Here is a 14,145-nt window from a genome sequence, read left to right as displayed (position 1 = left end):
AGCAGCATCACCTGCAGCTCCCTGAGCCTGTTGATGGCAGGGCACAGCTCTCTCTGTACATCCCCGACCCCGGCCACATCTGCCACCTCTCCCTCTTGTGGCCTTCCCACTAATGGTTCAGAAGGATTTTTAGAATGGGAGGCACACCAAGCAATTGTCCTGGGCAATAGCAGTGAGGGGGCAGGGTATGTGATGTAAAACATACTAGTGTGGTCCAGCAGGGCTCAATATTACCCCTGCTGAAAAAATGAACGGGACGCGTAAAGCCCAGGCATCCCAAATATCAAACATGCATGTATGTAACCCCTCGGTAGCTCCAGCGAAAAGAAAAAGCATTACGCTATACGCTGTGGCACCCAGCAACACAATAAATGTGTATGCGAAGCCCAGGAAAGCTACTGTGATGTAAATAAAGGGGGTACGAGATACACAGGGGCACCCAGAGTATGAATAATGCATACGCGACTCACTGTTAGCCTCATAGTAGTGAACGTGTATCGTGACGCCCCAGAAATCTCCAAAAAAAGGGTTGTCCGTCCACTCCAAATCGCACAAGCGGTTTAATAGTCACCTACGCACTCCTTTTATCCCGAATCTGAACGTCACGCCCAGTACGTGTCACGTAACTTATGCGACAAGGCGCTTTCCTCTGATTTCACGTGTACGCTCTAACTACTAACGTGCACAGTGTCTGTCACTCTGTTTCCGGCTGCTCACGCAAGAGACACGGGAGACCCACACTCCTGCCTACAAGCCTTTTTACCTGCCTCTTACTGCCCTGTGCCGTCTCCTCTGAGCCATCTGCTGCTGCCTGACCACTGTGTGTGCCAGCTGCCCACTTGCCCAACAATTTCAGTGCATGCTGTACAGCCATTGCCAGGGCTCCTGTCCTTGACCCTGTGACCACCTCAGCTGATCCTGAAGACTCCCAACGTGCCATTCCATCACCACCGCTCCACAGTACAGCCCAGGACCACCTTGCCCACCCACACCTGCCTCAGGTGCTGCCATGTCTCAAGCAACATCATCTGAGGTGAGTGGTAATCCCATGGCAGCGAGGCAGAGGTCTGTCAACTTCACTGCCAGGGAAATTGAAATCCTGGTGGAGCATGTCCTGGGGCATTACGATGCCCTCTTCCATGCACCAATGCAAGTCGACAAAGAAAGGATGGAAGCTGACCTGCGACCGGATCATGGATGCCATCTACGTGGAGGGGGTAGCATTCTGTGACTAATATCACGTGCACAAGCGCTGGGAGGACCTGAAAAACAAGGCCCTGTGCTTCCTCCAGGCTGATGTCAACCAAGGGGGGGCACAGGTACTGGCTTAACACCACTGACATGCGGGTCCTGGAGAAGTTCTTCCTGGCACTGCATACCCAGGTCAGTGATTTGCAGCAACGTATGGAGTCATCAGGTGAATGTCCATGTGTTGCTGGCCTCCACAGTGCATGTGCATGTTAATGTATGGTGGGAGTGTGCACCTTGGACTTACAGCAAGTATGCCTCTTGTACGGATGTCTGTGTGCATGTCCCAGAGAGTGCTCTACATGTGTTCAGTGAACCATGTGTGATTTCAATGGTCTTACATTTGCATTGTGTGTTGCACTGCATCATTTCCCAAAGTGCACATGGTTTGTTACATGTGTCTGAGACGTGCCCGTGTGAGAAGTGTGACAGATGAGGTGGTGTTGTCAACCTCATGTGCATGCATGGTGTTCATGTGTACATGTCTAACATGTGACTGTGTGACTGGCCATCACTCCTGGATGGATGTAACAGGAGCATTTCAATGTGTGACCTAGTCATGTTGCGTGATTGCTGTTGAGGGGACTCTGATGTGATTGCTCAGTGCAGTGCTTGAGGACAGTCAGGTGATGTGTGTGCATGACATGTGTATGAGCCCATGATGCATGTGTGTGTAGCATGCGCAATTGGTAGGTTGTGACAGTGCCATGTCCCCGGATGTTATTGTCTGTTGTGAAGGACAGACATGTATGTGTATGTATCTACATTGCATGTACCTGTGTGTTGTGGAGGGTGATGATGGTTGTACCCTTTAGCAGTGTACTTCATGTGAAAAATGTTGGTGCCAAGCGCACATCGGTGCAGTACCCTGATGTTTGTGTTCTATGTCTCCTTATCTGCAGTTGCGTTGGAAGAAGAGGACGGAGATGGTGCTGTGGAGCAAGGCAGCGGGGATGCCTCCACCAGGCATAGGCGCAAGACCTAACCACGCTCCCTGGACACAACATCAAGCGGCGAGCGAGGAGGCTGGGCCGTGCCTGAACCATCGGGCAAAGGTACTGAGGGGAAGTCCAAGAGGGTGAAGGTGGACTCCTCGGCAGCGGGGGGGGGGACAGGTGAGCAGACACAGGAGCCATCCACTGCGGAAGACACTCTAGAGGCATCCAGGTTGGTGGTGGAGGAGGAGGAGGTGGCCGTAGTAACCCAGTCCATGGGGTCAGGCGGTCGTGGTGAGGTGGGTGTGACACAGGGGCATGTGGCTGTGCAGGTCACCGTGGAGGTGACTGTGCAAATTCTTGTCCCTGGGCCAGCGCCTGCAGCAGTATGCACCTGCCATCATGCCCCAGGCCGGACCCATCCGCAGGTGTTGGATGTTTAAACCCAGACTGACACCCCAATGCCTGTGGATGTTGCCATTCGGGACAGAGCGGTACCCCTAGTAGTCGGTATTGGGAAGCGTACCAGCGTCATTCCTGATGATGTGTCTGCTTGAACTCGTGTGCTTGCACATCATCACAATGACGTCTGGTATCTCCTGAACTGGCTAGTAGCGTTCATGGTCTCGAATGTGCTGTGTGTGCTGGACACTAATATGACCCCCTCCTCGTCTTGCTCCTCTGTGCACCAGTCGTACTCCGGGGCACCTTCCAGCCCACATACCACCAGGGCCCCCTGTGCACCAGTCACACCCATGTAGGCACGTCTGGTGGAGCAAATTTCCCTGCATGAATTGGGAGTCGATAGTGGATCAGCTGAGGTGGTCACCATGTCGATCCAGGCTACGACAGGAGCAATGGCAAAGCAGGGAGAGCAGGCACACAGGAGCAGCGCACAGGCCAGACACCCACGTGTAGTGTCATCAGGCCGGAGGGAGTCCATACAAAGCCAGCACCGGGTGCTATGGCAGCAAAAGGCTCTGAGGAGGAGGCTTATGTACTCAGGGCATACCATCCCAAGAAGGCAAGTATCCGGCGTCACGCAGGATGCAAATGTGGACCTCAGATCGAAGATCTCTTCCGTGTTCGTGCGAATCAGGCAGCAAATCGGGGCAGAGAGGCAGCGGGCTCTGGAGGCGAGAGGCACCATGGCCAGGGCAGAGATTGCACTGCATCGGGCAAGGAGGCGGGCTTGCAGGGAGTGAGAGGGGATGGAGAGGTCCATGCTGGTGGCCCTGCAAACCCTCGGGGAGAGAACAGAGGCCCGCCTGGGGGAAGAGGACGCAGTGCTCGATGATGCCCTGGCCCAGACATTGAGTGTGATTGGTGGCGATGAGGACTTGCCCGCTGCCTGTGTACATAGTTTTTTTAGATGTAGGTTTCCGTTGCTTTTTTTATATTATTTGGAGTTTGGATTTTGGACATTACTCAATTTTTCGTACATAGTTATTTATGTGTAGGTTTCCTTATATTTATGTTTTTATTCGGAGTGCACTCTGGACTATCCTCCATGTTTATTTTGTACATAGTTTGTAGGTGTGTTTTATTAATCGGGTTCACCATGCGTTATTGCAATTTTTTCTTTTCTTTTTTTGTAAATATTTTGATGCACGTGAAGATTTTTATATTTATAATTTTTACATAGATATTTTAAAAATTGTGATTTACAGTCTTATGCAACTAATACAACTGTTAATTATATTTCTTTTTTTCTCTTACGGTCGTTGTTTGTCATAGTTACTTTTCCAGTGTGCTCTTTTTGGTAGTCCATTTAGTAGCCCTGATTCTGACCATTGTTAGTCATGTCTGTGGTTCCTTACATGCATGTGTCATGTTTGGGGTTTATTTGTGGGGGGAGTATACACATGTGGCTGACCGCTAGTGGTGTGTGAAGTGGGATTTTGTGTGTGCACGGGCAAAGAGCATTTCCTTTTACATGTGCAGCATCACTGTATATTTTCCATCATTGTGTTTGTGAGTGAGGTGGAAGTGGTGACTGTGGGAGTGTTACATGTTCAGGACATTTGCACATGATTTGCTTGATGCTGTGTAACACACAGATGGTGCTTTCCCCTTCACCAGCATGTGCTTGTACAGTTATCATCATCCTTGGTGTTGGTCAACCTCTTGCACTGGGATACACTATTGGCATTTCTTTGTATTTACACATTGGCTGTCCAATGCAGCTGTCTCAGTGCTTGGTGGACTGTCTGATTGCCATGTCCATCTCACATGGGCGAACCAGTGATGTGTTTATTAGGAAATCTCTTCTAGAAATAGCAGCTCAATGAGGCTCAGGCTGTGAGACACCTAGCAAGTGTTTGTTCATGTGGAACACATTGAGGGTGGTTTTAATTCTGTCATTGTAGAACAATTTGTCCCTGGGGATTGATGACATGACATTGTCACATGGCGAGCAGGGCCTCACTTTTACATTAACTTGTTACATGTGTACGTTGGGAGATGGTTGCGGACAGCAAATCTGTTTGGCCAGCTGCCACACTCATGGATGTTGCCCAGGTGAATGCATTCATTTTGGTTTGCAGGATACATGTCCAGGTGGATATTCCGGGTGGTGTCACAACACAGCAGTCAAGGTGCACGACACACAATTGATGGACTGATGATGTGTCACTACGTCAGGGTACAGCATGCAGGTGATGTCCCGTTTGGAGGGGGCTGCCTGCAGGGTGTGGTCATGGGTGATGGGGCTGGGGTGGGGGTATCCCATGTGGAGGTGGCTGCCTGTAGGTTGTGGTAATGGGTGATGGGGGCTTGGGTGGGGGTTTCTAATGTGGAGGGTGTGGCCACAGATGATGGGGGCTGGGGTATCCCATGTGGAGGGGGCTGCCTGCAGGGTGTGGTCACATGTGATGGGGGCTGGGGTAGGGGTATCCCATGTGGAGGGGGCTGCCTGCAGGATGTGGCCACAGGTGATGGGAGATGGAGTTAGGGTATCCCATGTGGAGGGGGCTTCCTGCAGGGTGTGGTAACAAGTGATGGGGCTGGGGTGGCGGTATCCCATGTGGAGGGGGCTGCCTGCAGGATGTGGTCAAGGGTGATGGGGCTGGGGTATCCCATTTGGAGGGGGCTGCCTGCAGGGTGGTGTCACGGGTGAAGGGGCCTGGGGTATCCCATTTAGAGGGGCTGCCTACATGGTGGGCTCAAGGGTGATGGAGGCTGGGGTGTCCTATGTGGAGGGGGCTACCTGCAGGGTGTGGTCACGGGTGATGGGGGCTGGGTGTATCCCATGTGGAGCGGGCTGCCTACAGGGGGGGCATAGGTGATGGGGGTGGGGTATCCCATGTGGAGGGGGCTGCCTGCAGTGTGTGGTCACGGGTGATGGGGGCTGGGGTGGGGGTATCCCATGTGGAGGGGGCTGCCTGCAGGGTGGAGTCACGGGTGATGGAAGCTGGACTGGGGGTATCCCATGTGGAGGGGGCTGCCTGCAGGGTGGGGTCATGGGTGAAGGAGCTGGGGTATCCCATGTGGAGGGGGGCTGCTTGCAGGCTGGGGTCACGGGTGATGGGGTGGGGGTGTCCCATGTGTAGGGGGCTGCCTGCAAAGTGTGGTCACGGGTGATGGGGGCTGGGGTATCCAATGTTGAGTGGGATGCCTGCAGTTTGGGGTCACGGGTGATAGGGGCTGGGTTATCCCATGTGGAGGGGGATGCCTGCAGGGTGGGGTCATGGGTGATGGGGGCTGGGGTATCACATGTGGAGGGGGATGCCTGCAGGGTGGTGTCCCGGGTGATGGGGGCTGGGGTGGGGGTATCCCATGTGGAGGGGGCTGCCTGCAGGGTGTGGTAACAGTGATGGGGCTGGGGTGGGGTATCCCATGTGGAGGGAGCTGCCTCCAGGCTGGGGTCATGGGTGATGGGGGCTGGGGTATCCCATGTGAAAGGGGCTGCCTGCAGGGTGGGGTCACGGGTAATGTGGGCTTGGGTATCCCATGTGGAGGGGGCTGCCTGCAGGGTGTGGTAACAGTGATGGGGGCTGGGGTGGGGGTATCCCATGTGGAGGGGGCTGCCTGCAGGCTGGGGTCATGGGTGATGAAGGCTCCGGTGTCCCATGTGGAGGGGCCTGCCTGCAGGTTGTGGCACGGGTGCTGGGGTTGGGGTGGGGGTATCCCATGTGGAGGGGGCTGCCTGCAGGGTGGGTTCACGGCTGATGGGGGCTGGGTATCCCATGTGGAGGGGGATGCCTGCAGAGTGGGGTCACGGGTGATGGGGCTGGGGTGTTCCATGTGTAGGGGGCTGCCTGCAGGGTGTGGTCACGGGTGATGGGAGTTGGGGTATCCAATGTCAAGGGGGCTGCCTGCAGGGTGGAGTCAAAGGTGATGGGGTCTGGGGTATCCCATGTGGAGGGGGATGCCTGCAGGGTGGGGTCATGGGTGATGGGGGCTGGGGTATCACATGTGGAGGGGGATGCCTGCAGGGTGGGGTCCAGGGTGATGGGGGCTGGGTTGGGGGTATCCCATGTGGAGGGGGCTGGCTGTAGGGTGTGGTCACAGATGATGGGGGCTGGGGTATTGCATGTGGAGGGGGCTGCCTGCAGGGTGTGGTAACAGTGATGGGTGCTGGGGTGGGGGTATCTCATGTGGAGGGAGCTGCCTGCAGGCTGGGGTCATGGGTGGTGGGGGCTGGGGTATCCCATGTGGAGGGGGCTGCCTGCAGGGTGTGGTAACAGTGATGGGGCTGGGGTGGGGGTATCCCATGTGGAGGGAGCTGCCTGCAGGCTGGGGTATCCCATGTGGAGGGGGCTGCCTGCAGGCTGGGGTCACAGGTGATGGGGGCTGGGGTATCCCATGTGGAGGGGGCTAGCTATAGGGTGTGGTCACAGATGATGGGGGCTGGGGTATTGCATGTGGAGGGGGCTGCCTGCAGGGTGTGGTAACAGTGATGGGTGCTGGGGTGGGGGTATCCCATGTGGAGGGAGCTGCCTGCAAGCTGGGGTCACGGGTGGTGGGGGCTGGGGTATCCCATGTGGAGGGGGCTGCCTGCAGGCTGGGGTCACGGGTGATGGGGGTTGGGATGGGAGTATCCCATGTGGAGGGGGCTGCCTGCAGGGTGGGTTCACGGCTGATGACAGCTGGGGTATCCCATGTGAAGGGGGATGCCTGCAGGGTGGGGTCACAGGTGATGGGGGCTGGGGTGGGGTGTCCCATGTGGAGTGGGCTGCCTGCAGGGTATGGTCATGGTGATGGGGCGGGGGTATCCCATGTGGAAGGGGCTGCCTCAGATTATAGTCACTACTGCAGAAGTCTAGATATAACCACACTAATCAGCAATCATTTCCTGCTTTTTTCTACCTTGCTTTATTTGGGATGGCTTCTCTCATTAGGTACTTTGTGGGCACGTTCCTATATTAAATGTTGTTCTCTTGTATTCTTGCTCTAAATCTCGCGCATCTTAATCACCCATGTTTTTTTTAATTTAATGTTTCTATACTTCTGCTGTCACGCATTCAAATATCAAATATCTCAAACAATGTCTGTCGTCTTACTCTTGACAGTTTTGGTTACATGGTTCATTAAGCCAAAGTCTCTCCTTTTCATATTAGATCTGAATGCAAGGTGATGAGGGGGAGTTGCAGGGGAGGGGGGACATACAAAGGGCACATTTCATTGCACTTCAAAGCAGACATGGGAAATATGCAGGAGACACGGGAAGTAATTGAAGAATTTTCAATGATGGGGGAGTGGATTTGTTATTAGCAGCTAAACGATATATACTCATAGCAAAATAAAATAACCATGATAGAGAAGAAGCCTAAACATAGCGAAGTATGAGGATTTCCAGGAGTGCAGGCAAGCTTATTAAAATGGATGTTGCCACTGGTAAAAATATTTCATGAAGCAACCGAAGACTTAAAGAAACTGGTGTCTATTTTGGAGAGGGATGGCGTGAAAAAATAGTGGTAATACCAAAGTTTTCGTTTTGGTTTCAAACTATTAGCTGCTATCTTAGTGGTTGTCAGGGCTTAAGGTCACATATATATGTTTAGTTTGTGTAGCTTGGTAAGTCACTAAATATGACTAGTACGATTTTGACCTGGGGGTGACCTACGGTCTAATTGGTACATGAGGAATTAGATGCACTGGGTAGTTTCATTAAATTGAAAATACACTATTTAAAAAAAATACTTGAACATGTGTGTTGTGTTTTATGTCATGGTACATTTCTTTGAATGCAAGCCTGTGATGTCAGGTCTTCAGGGCCGGAACGGGACATGAAAGCAGCCCTGAACCAATGAAAACGTCGATACATTGTAATTTGTTACTTTTCTGAACAGACTATTTGAGTACCATCCAAGGGCTGGTTTTTGGTAAAAACACGTTTTAAACAGTTCATTTGAAAGCATATGTGCTTGGTAACGTTGGTCCAAACTAGTGTAGTAAATCATGAAATTGACACGCTCTATGAAAAGGAAATGCTGGCCCACTCTGGACGAAAACATTTGCTCACACTAGAATAATGGCCTGGTGCGTCGGGCATTGCCCCGTTGCACTGTAAGCAAGCCAGCCCGGGCCTTCTTGACTGCTGCTGTTGAGTGGGATGTTAGATGAGTGCGGTATGTGACAGTTTTGTAGGTGGCAGTTGGAAGTAGGCTGGCATAGGGATTGTGGCACCAGTGGGTTGTCGTATGTTTCTACAGCAACTAATCTCTGGGTTTACTGATTTGCTGTAACAGTAGTTTAATGAAGGTGTCCCTTGCACATCCTTGATTCAGAGTGCTTCTTGGCAAATTGTTGAAACACTGGTGACCACTTCTCTTAAGAACTGTGAAGCAGTAAACGCCAAGGGACATCCACCGCGCCCATAGCCAGTGTTAATTTGTTCAGTGGGAAAGTCAAAAAAGCAACTTCTTAACACAATTCCACCCTGGTGATCTCACTGACTGTTGTTGTGCAGTATTGCATGCTGATAACGTGCCCTTAGAGTGCAACGTTGCCATGGTGCCTTATGTCAATGGAAGCAGATAGGTGAGCTCTGGCTTATTTATTTATTTATTTATTGTGCATTTGTTAGGCGCTTATACAGTAAGTCAATTCTGTTTCAAAGTGCCCACAGGGCGGCAGGAACATGGGATTGAAAAACAACGAAAACAGTGTAAGATAAAGACGAGCCTACTATGCCTTGTGGGTATTCAGAACGTGCAAGTGCAGCGCGAAGAGGAGAAGTGAGGCTAGGGGTAAGTGCTGGAATGTCTGTGCTCGTGGGTGAGTAGCAGATGAAGTGCATAGTAAGGTAAGTGCTATGCGGCCTTGGTTTGCATTGGGTAGAAAGTGCAAGCCTACAAAATTGAGGCCAGTAGGTGCCGAGGCAAGTGCTGAGAGGTAGACAGAGGCTGGGGCGATTGGGTATGGGAGGCCAGGTCCCTGAGGGATACATAAGGGCGTGGCCACCTATCACAGCGACTGTGCGATTAGCAGAGGAGGGACTGTGCGATTAGCAGAGGAGGGACGAAGGGAAGGAGGAGGTGAAGAGGAAAGTCTTGATGAGCTTCTGGAATATGAGGGGATCCTGCTCAAGACGGAGGGGGAGGCTGCTCCAGAAGAGGGAGCCAGCTGAAGAAAGTGACAGGCCTGCAGCCCTCTGTTTAGCAAAATGCTTTACACACAGAAGTTTGGTGCCAGAGGACCACAGTGGGTGAGTATTTAGTAAGAGAAAGTTGCAGATAGCCTGATCCCAGGCCCAAGACAGTCTTGTCGATGATGCATGTGAAGAGTTTTTATGGCAGTAGAGATGCAGTCCCTGGGCTTAAGGTCAAGGGTAAATCTTGCTGCCCTCTTCTGGATTAGCTGGAGCGGTCGTAAAGTGGAAGAAGGTAGATTCAGCAGAAGGCTATTGCAGTAGTCAAGCCTAGAGAGAACCAGGGCTCGGGTAACATTGAGCTTCCTTTGAGAAGGAAGTCTTGAAAGTGGGACTTCTTGGCAATGTCCTGAGTGTGAGGGAGAAAGGAGAGAGAGGAGTCGAAGATGGCTCCAAGGTTTCTTGCTTCAGAAGAAGGAACAGAGGGAGAGTCCATAGAGGATGGCCAGAGTGAGGGGAAAAAGGAGGGAGCAGGGTCTGAATTGTAGCCTTTAGGGGATGAGTTTCAAAGTACTGAATTCCCCTTTGTCCAGCAGCATGGCAGTCTTTGCAGCTGGAGTCTGGTGGTTTAAGTATCTGGAGTTCGATGACGATTGGCTGCAAGCATTGAGCACGTAGTTGTTTTAAGGGGCTAGGTGCAAAACCATGAAATGCATGACAGTATTCACAGTGACACACCCAATGATTTAGAACAGAGAAGAAGGACTTCTGGCCATGACCTCAAGCACAATTCTGAAACACAGGTACTCGGGAGAGATTGATCTTGCATTTTTCCTCTGTGGCCATTAATGGTCTTTGTCTACAAATTGTTCTGTTATTGTTTCCTGTCTCTCAGGCACAATGACAACAAGAATCTGTAGGCACAATCCTTAATGTTGCTACTTTCAGTGGCATTTATTAATTTGGGAATTTTTTGGTTAGATGCGTTAATAGTGGCAAGCTGGAACATGTGCATATCGACTCTCAAGTGAAGTGTTGGCTATAGGTGTGGGATTTGCTTTTGATCCATGTTTATTCTGGTTTCCTTGGGAGATATTTCAGTGTGATTCCTAGTACGTTTGCACACTGTTCAAAATCATTATTAATGTTGTGTGGACATAAATATGTTTCTCTTATTTAATGTTTTTAAATGTATTTATACAGTGCGAACAAACCCACAGGTATCAATGCACTCACATACAACATAAATATACATGCATAAAAAAGTCAAGACACACATAACATAAAAGCCAGCTCCCCAACTAAAAAACATAAGGAACTAGTTACGTACCTGTAACTCTTGTTCTCCAGCATTGGTCTTGCATGGATTAACATGTTCATGAAGATTCCCTGTCGCCAGGCTGGGAATCCTTGTTAAAAAGAAAGCAGTTTAGCTTCAAACTTTAAACTGCTTGTATGCTGCCCCAAGCCAATGACACTCGTCCTTCTAAGCTCCACCCTTGGTGGGCGTCTTCAGATTTGGTAGCACATGTAAAGTGGCAGTATGAACAAAGAAGAGCCAGAGAGGGAAAGGAGGGAGAGTTCGCCGATGAATCCATGCACGTCCCATGCTGGAGAACAAGAGTTACAGGTAAATAACTAGTTCCTTCTCCAGCATGGGGTCTTTCATGGATTCACATGCTCATGAATAACATTATACAGCAGTATATATACACAACCACAGGAGGTGGCAAGGACCACAGAAGCAATACACTTACCGCTGGAACAAACTCACCTCAAACAAACAGGTTGCGTAGCACCGCTTGGCCAACCCAGGACTCATCCCTGGAATCCCTAATGACACAGTAGAATTTCCTGAAGGTGTGGGTAGACCTCCATGTAGCAGCCCTGCAGATGTTGAGCAGCGGAACACCAGAGAACATTGCTGTCGTTGCTATGATGGTTCTGATGGAGTGGGCTCTCGGCCAGCCTGGAAGTGGTCTGTTGGCCAGACTGTGACAATGCATGTTACAGTAGAAGATCCGGCTATGGAAGCCTTAGACAGGGCCTCCCCGTGTCCCACTGGTCAAAAATTGACAAAAATCTGAGATGTTTTCCAAAGGTTTTTAGACGTAGAATGTGAGGGCATGAGCAACTTCCAGCGAATGCAACACCCTTTCAGCAGGAGAAGAAAGGCTTGCAAAGAAAACTGGCACCACCTTAGTAGCATGGAAGGGCAAATACAGCTGCTTACAGGAGAGGGCCTGAATGTCCCTGACCCGCCTGGCCAAGGTGATCGCCACCACGAAAGCGGCCTTCCACGATATAAACTTCACAGTGGCACAATGCATTGGTTCAAACTGAGGCCCCATGAGCCATTGAAGAGCTTGATTCATGACTACATTGAGTTCCCATGCCCGGGCAGGAGCCCTTACCGGTGAGAAAGTCCTGAAGAGACCCTTGAGGAACTCCTTGATGAGCCTGTGTAACCACACAGAGAGCGTGCCTGGAGCCCATGTGTTCTGTGATACGGCAGCCGGATGAACCTTGATGGAGGCATGAGCAAGGCTAGATTAGCCAGCAAGAGCAGGTACGGGAGCAGCTGCAGAGCCATCACTCGAAGTGGTGTGATCTTCTATGCCCGGCAACACACTGTGAAGCACTTCCTCTTTTGCCTGTAGCAAGAGATCTAATGGCAGGGAACAGTGTCCAAATTGTATCACTGCAGGAGCCAGGCCCTGAGGCTCAGTTGTGCTGGGTCGTGGTGCAGGATTGATCCTTCTTCTCTAGAGAGGAGGTCCGAAAGTGGAGGCAGCTGAATGGCCGGAACCACTGACAAATGGAGAAGGTCAGAGTACCAGATCTGCCTTTGCCACGCTGGTGTGATGAGGATCATCCTGCAGTGGTAACGTCTGAGTGTGTTGATCACACGTAACAGTAGCGGAATCAGGGGGAAGGCGTACAGGAAGAGCTCCCCCCAGAGGAATGAGAAGGCATACCTTAAACACCCCGGCTGGGGATATCTGCTTGCAAACTTCCGGCACTTGGAGTTGGCAGCTGTCACAAAGAGGACGATCTGAGGGCAACCCCAATCGCCGAAGAGGCGAGACACCTGCGCTTGCTGAAGCTCCCACTCACTCATGACAGGAATGCAGCTCCAAGTTGACCGAGTCCATGATGATGTTGTTGATGCCTGCCAGGTGAAAGGGGATGAGGAACGTGTCTTGAAGAGTGGCCCAGCACCACAGGGACTGAGCTTCCAGGGAAAGAGCGGGTGAGCACATCCCACCTTGTCTCCTGATGTAAAACATAGTGGTGGTGTTGCCCATGAAGATCCGCACCACTTTCCCCTGTAGCTGAGGCTGGAATGACTTGAGGGCCCAGATGACTGCCCGTAGATCCAGGACGTGTACTTGTAAGTCCATCTCCTGCTGTAGCCAGAGGCTTCTGGTGTGAGACTGTCCTGATTGCGCCCCCAAACCCTCCAGAGAGGCCTCAATAGTGACCGTAGCATGATACAGGGGGATCTGGAAGGGGGCTCCTTGAGTGAGGTGAGGCTGAACCGACCACCATTGAAGAGCTGGACGGAATACCTGATTGACGGCAATCTTGTCTGTCCATGTGCCTGTGACCAGCTGCCACCTGGCATCTAGGAATTCTTGGAGAGGCCGCATTTGGAGCCTGCAAAAGGGAACCATATGGATGCAGGAGGATATCATGCCCAACATGAATTTGATGGATGGGACTGTTGCGATGGATGCTGTGGGCAGCCACTGAACCTTCCCCAGGATGGCTTTCACTCTCTCCTCTGAGGGCATCAACAGACATGAGATTGCGTGTAGCCGGATGCCCAGGAACAGTGTGTTCTGAGATGGCACCAATGCAGGACTTTGGATAATTAATGGAGAATTCGAGCAAAGTCAGAAGGTGTATGGTCTCCGTCGTGTGCTGGCTTTCCAGTGCGTGGGAGCGGGACCCACGAGCCAATCGTCCAGGTAAGGGTAGATGTGGATTCACTTGCGGCATAGATGCGCTGCTATCAAGGCCAAGCATTTGGTGAATACCTCCGGAGATGATTTCAGGCCAAAGGGAAGGTCCTTGAATTGATAATGCCGCACCTGGATGACAAACGCAGGAACTGCTGGTGTTTGCCATGAATGAGGATGTGGAAGTATGCACCCTCCAGGTCGAGAGTTGCCAGAAAACCCCCTTCCTCACGCTGGTCGAGTATGTGCTGCAACATGACCCTCCTGAATTTTTGTGACTTAAGGTACTTGTTTAGGCTTCACAAGTCTAGGATCGGTTGCCACCCTCCTGACTTCTTCCGTAATAAAAAGTATCTGGAGTACACTCTGGAGCCCCAGCGGCGCCGAGGGGTCGGTAATATACCCCCTTTCCGTAACATCGCCTACATTTCCAGTTGAGCCATGTTAGTTTCTTGACAAGCGA

Source organism: Ambystoma mexicanum, chromosome 4q, assembly GCF_040938575.1.
Source record: "Ambystoma mexicanum isolate Mex_15411 chromosome 4q, UKY_AmexF1_1, whole genome shotgun sequence".
Classification (NCBI taxonomy): Eukaryota; Metazoa; Chordata; class Amphibia; order Caudata; family Ambystomatidae; genus Ambystoma; species Ambystoma mexicanum.
Note: the sequence above shows the minus strand (reverse complement) of the source record.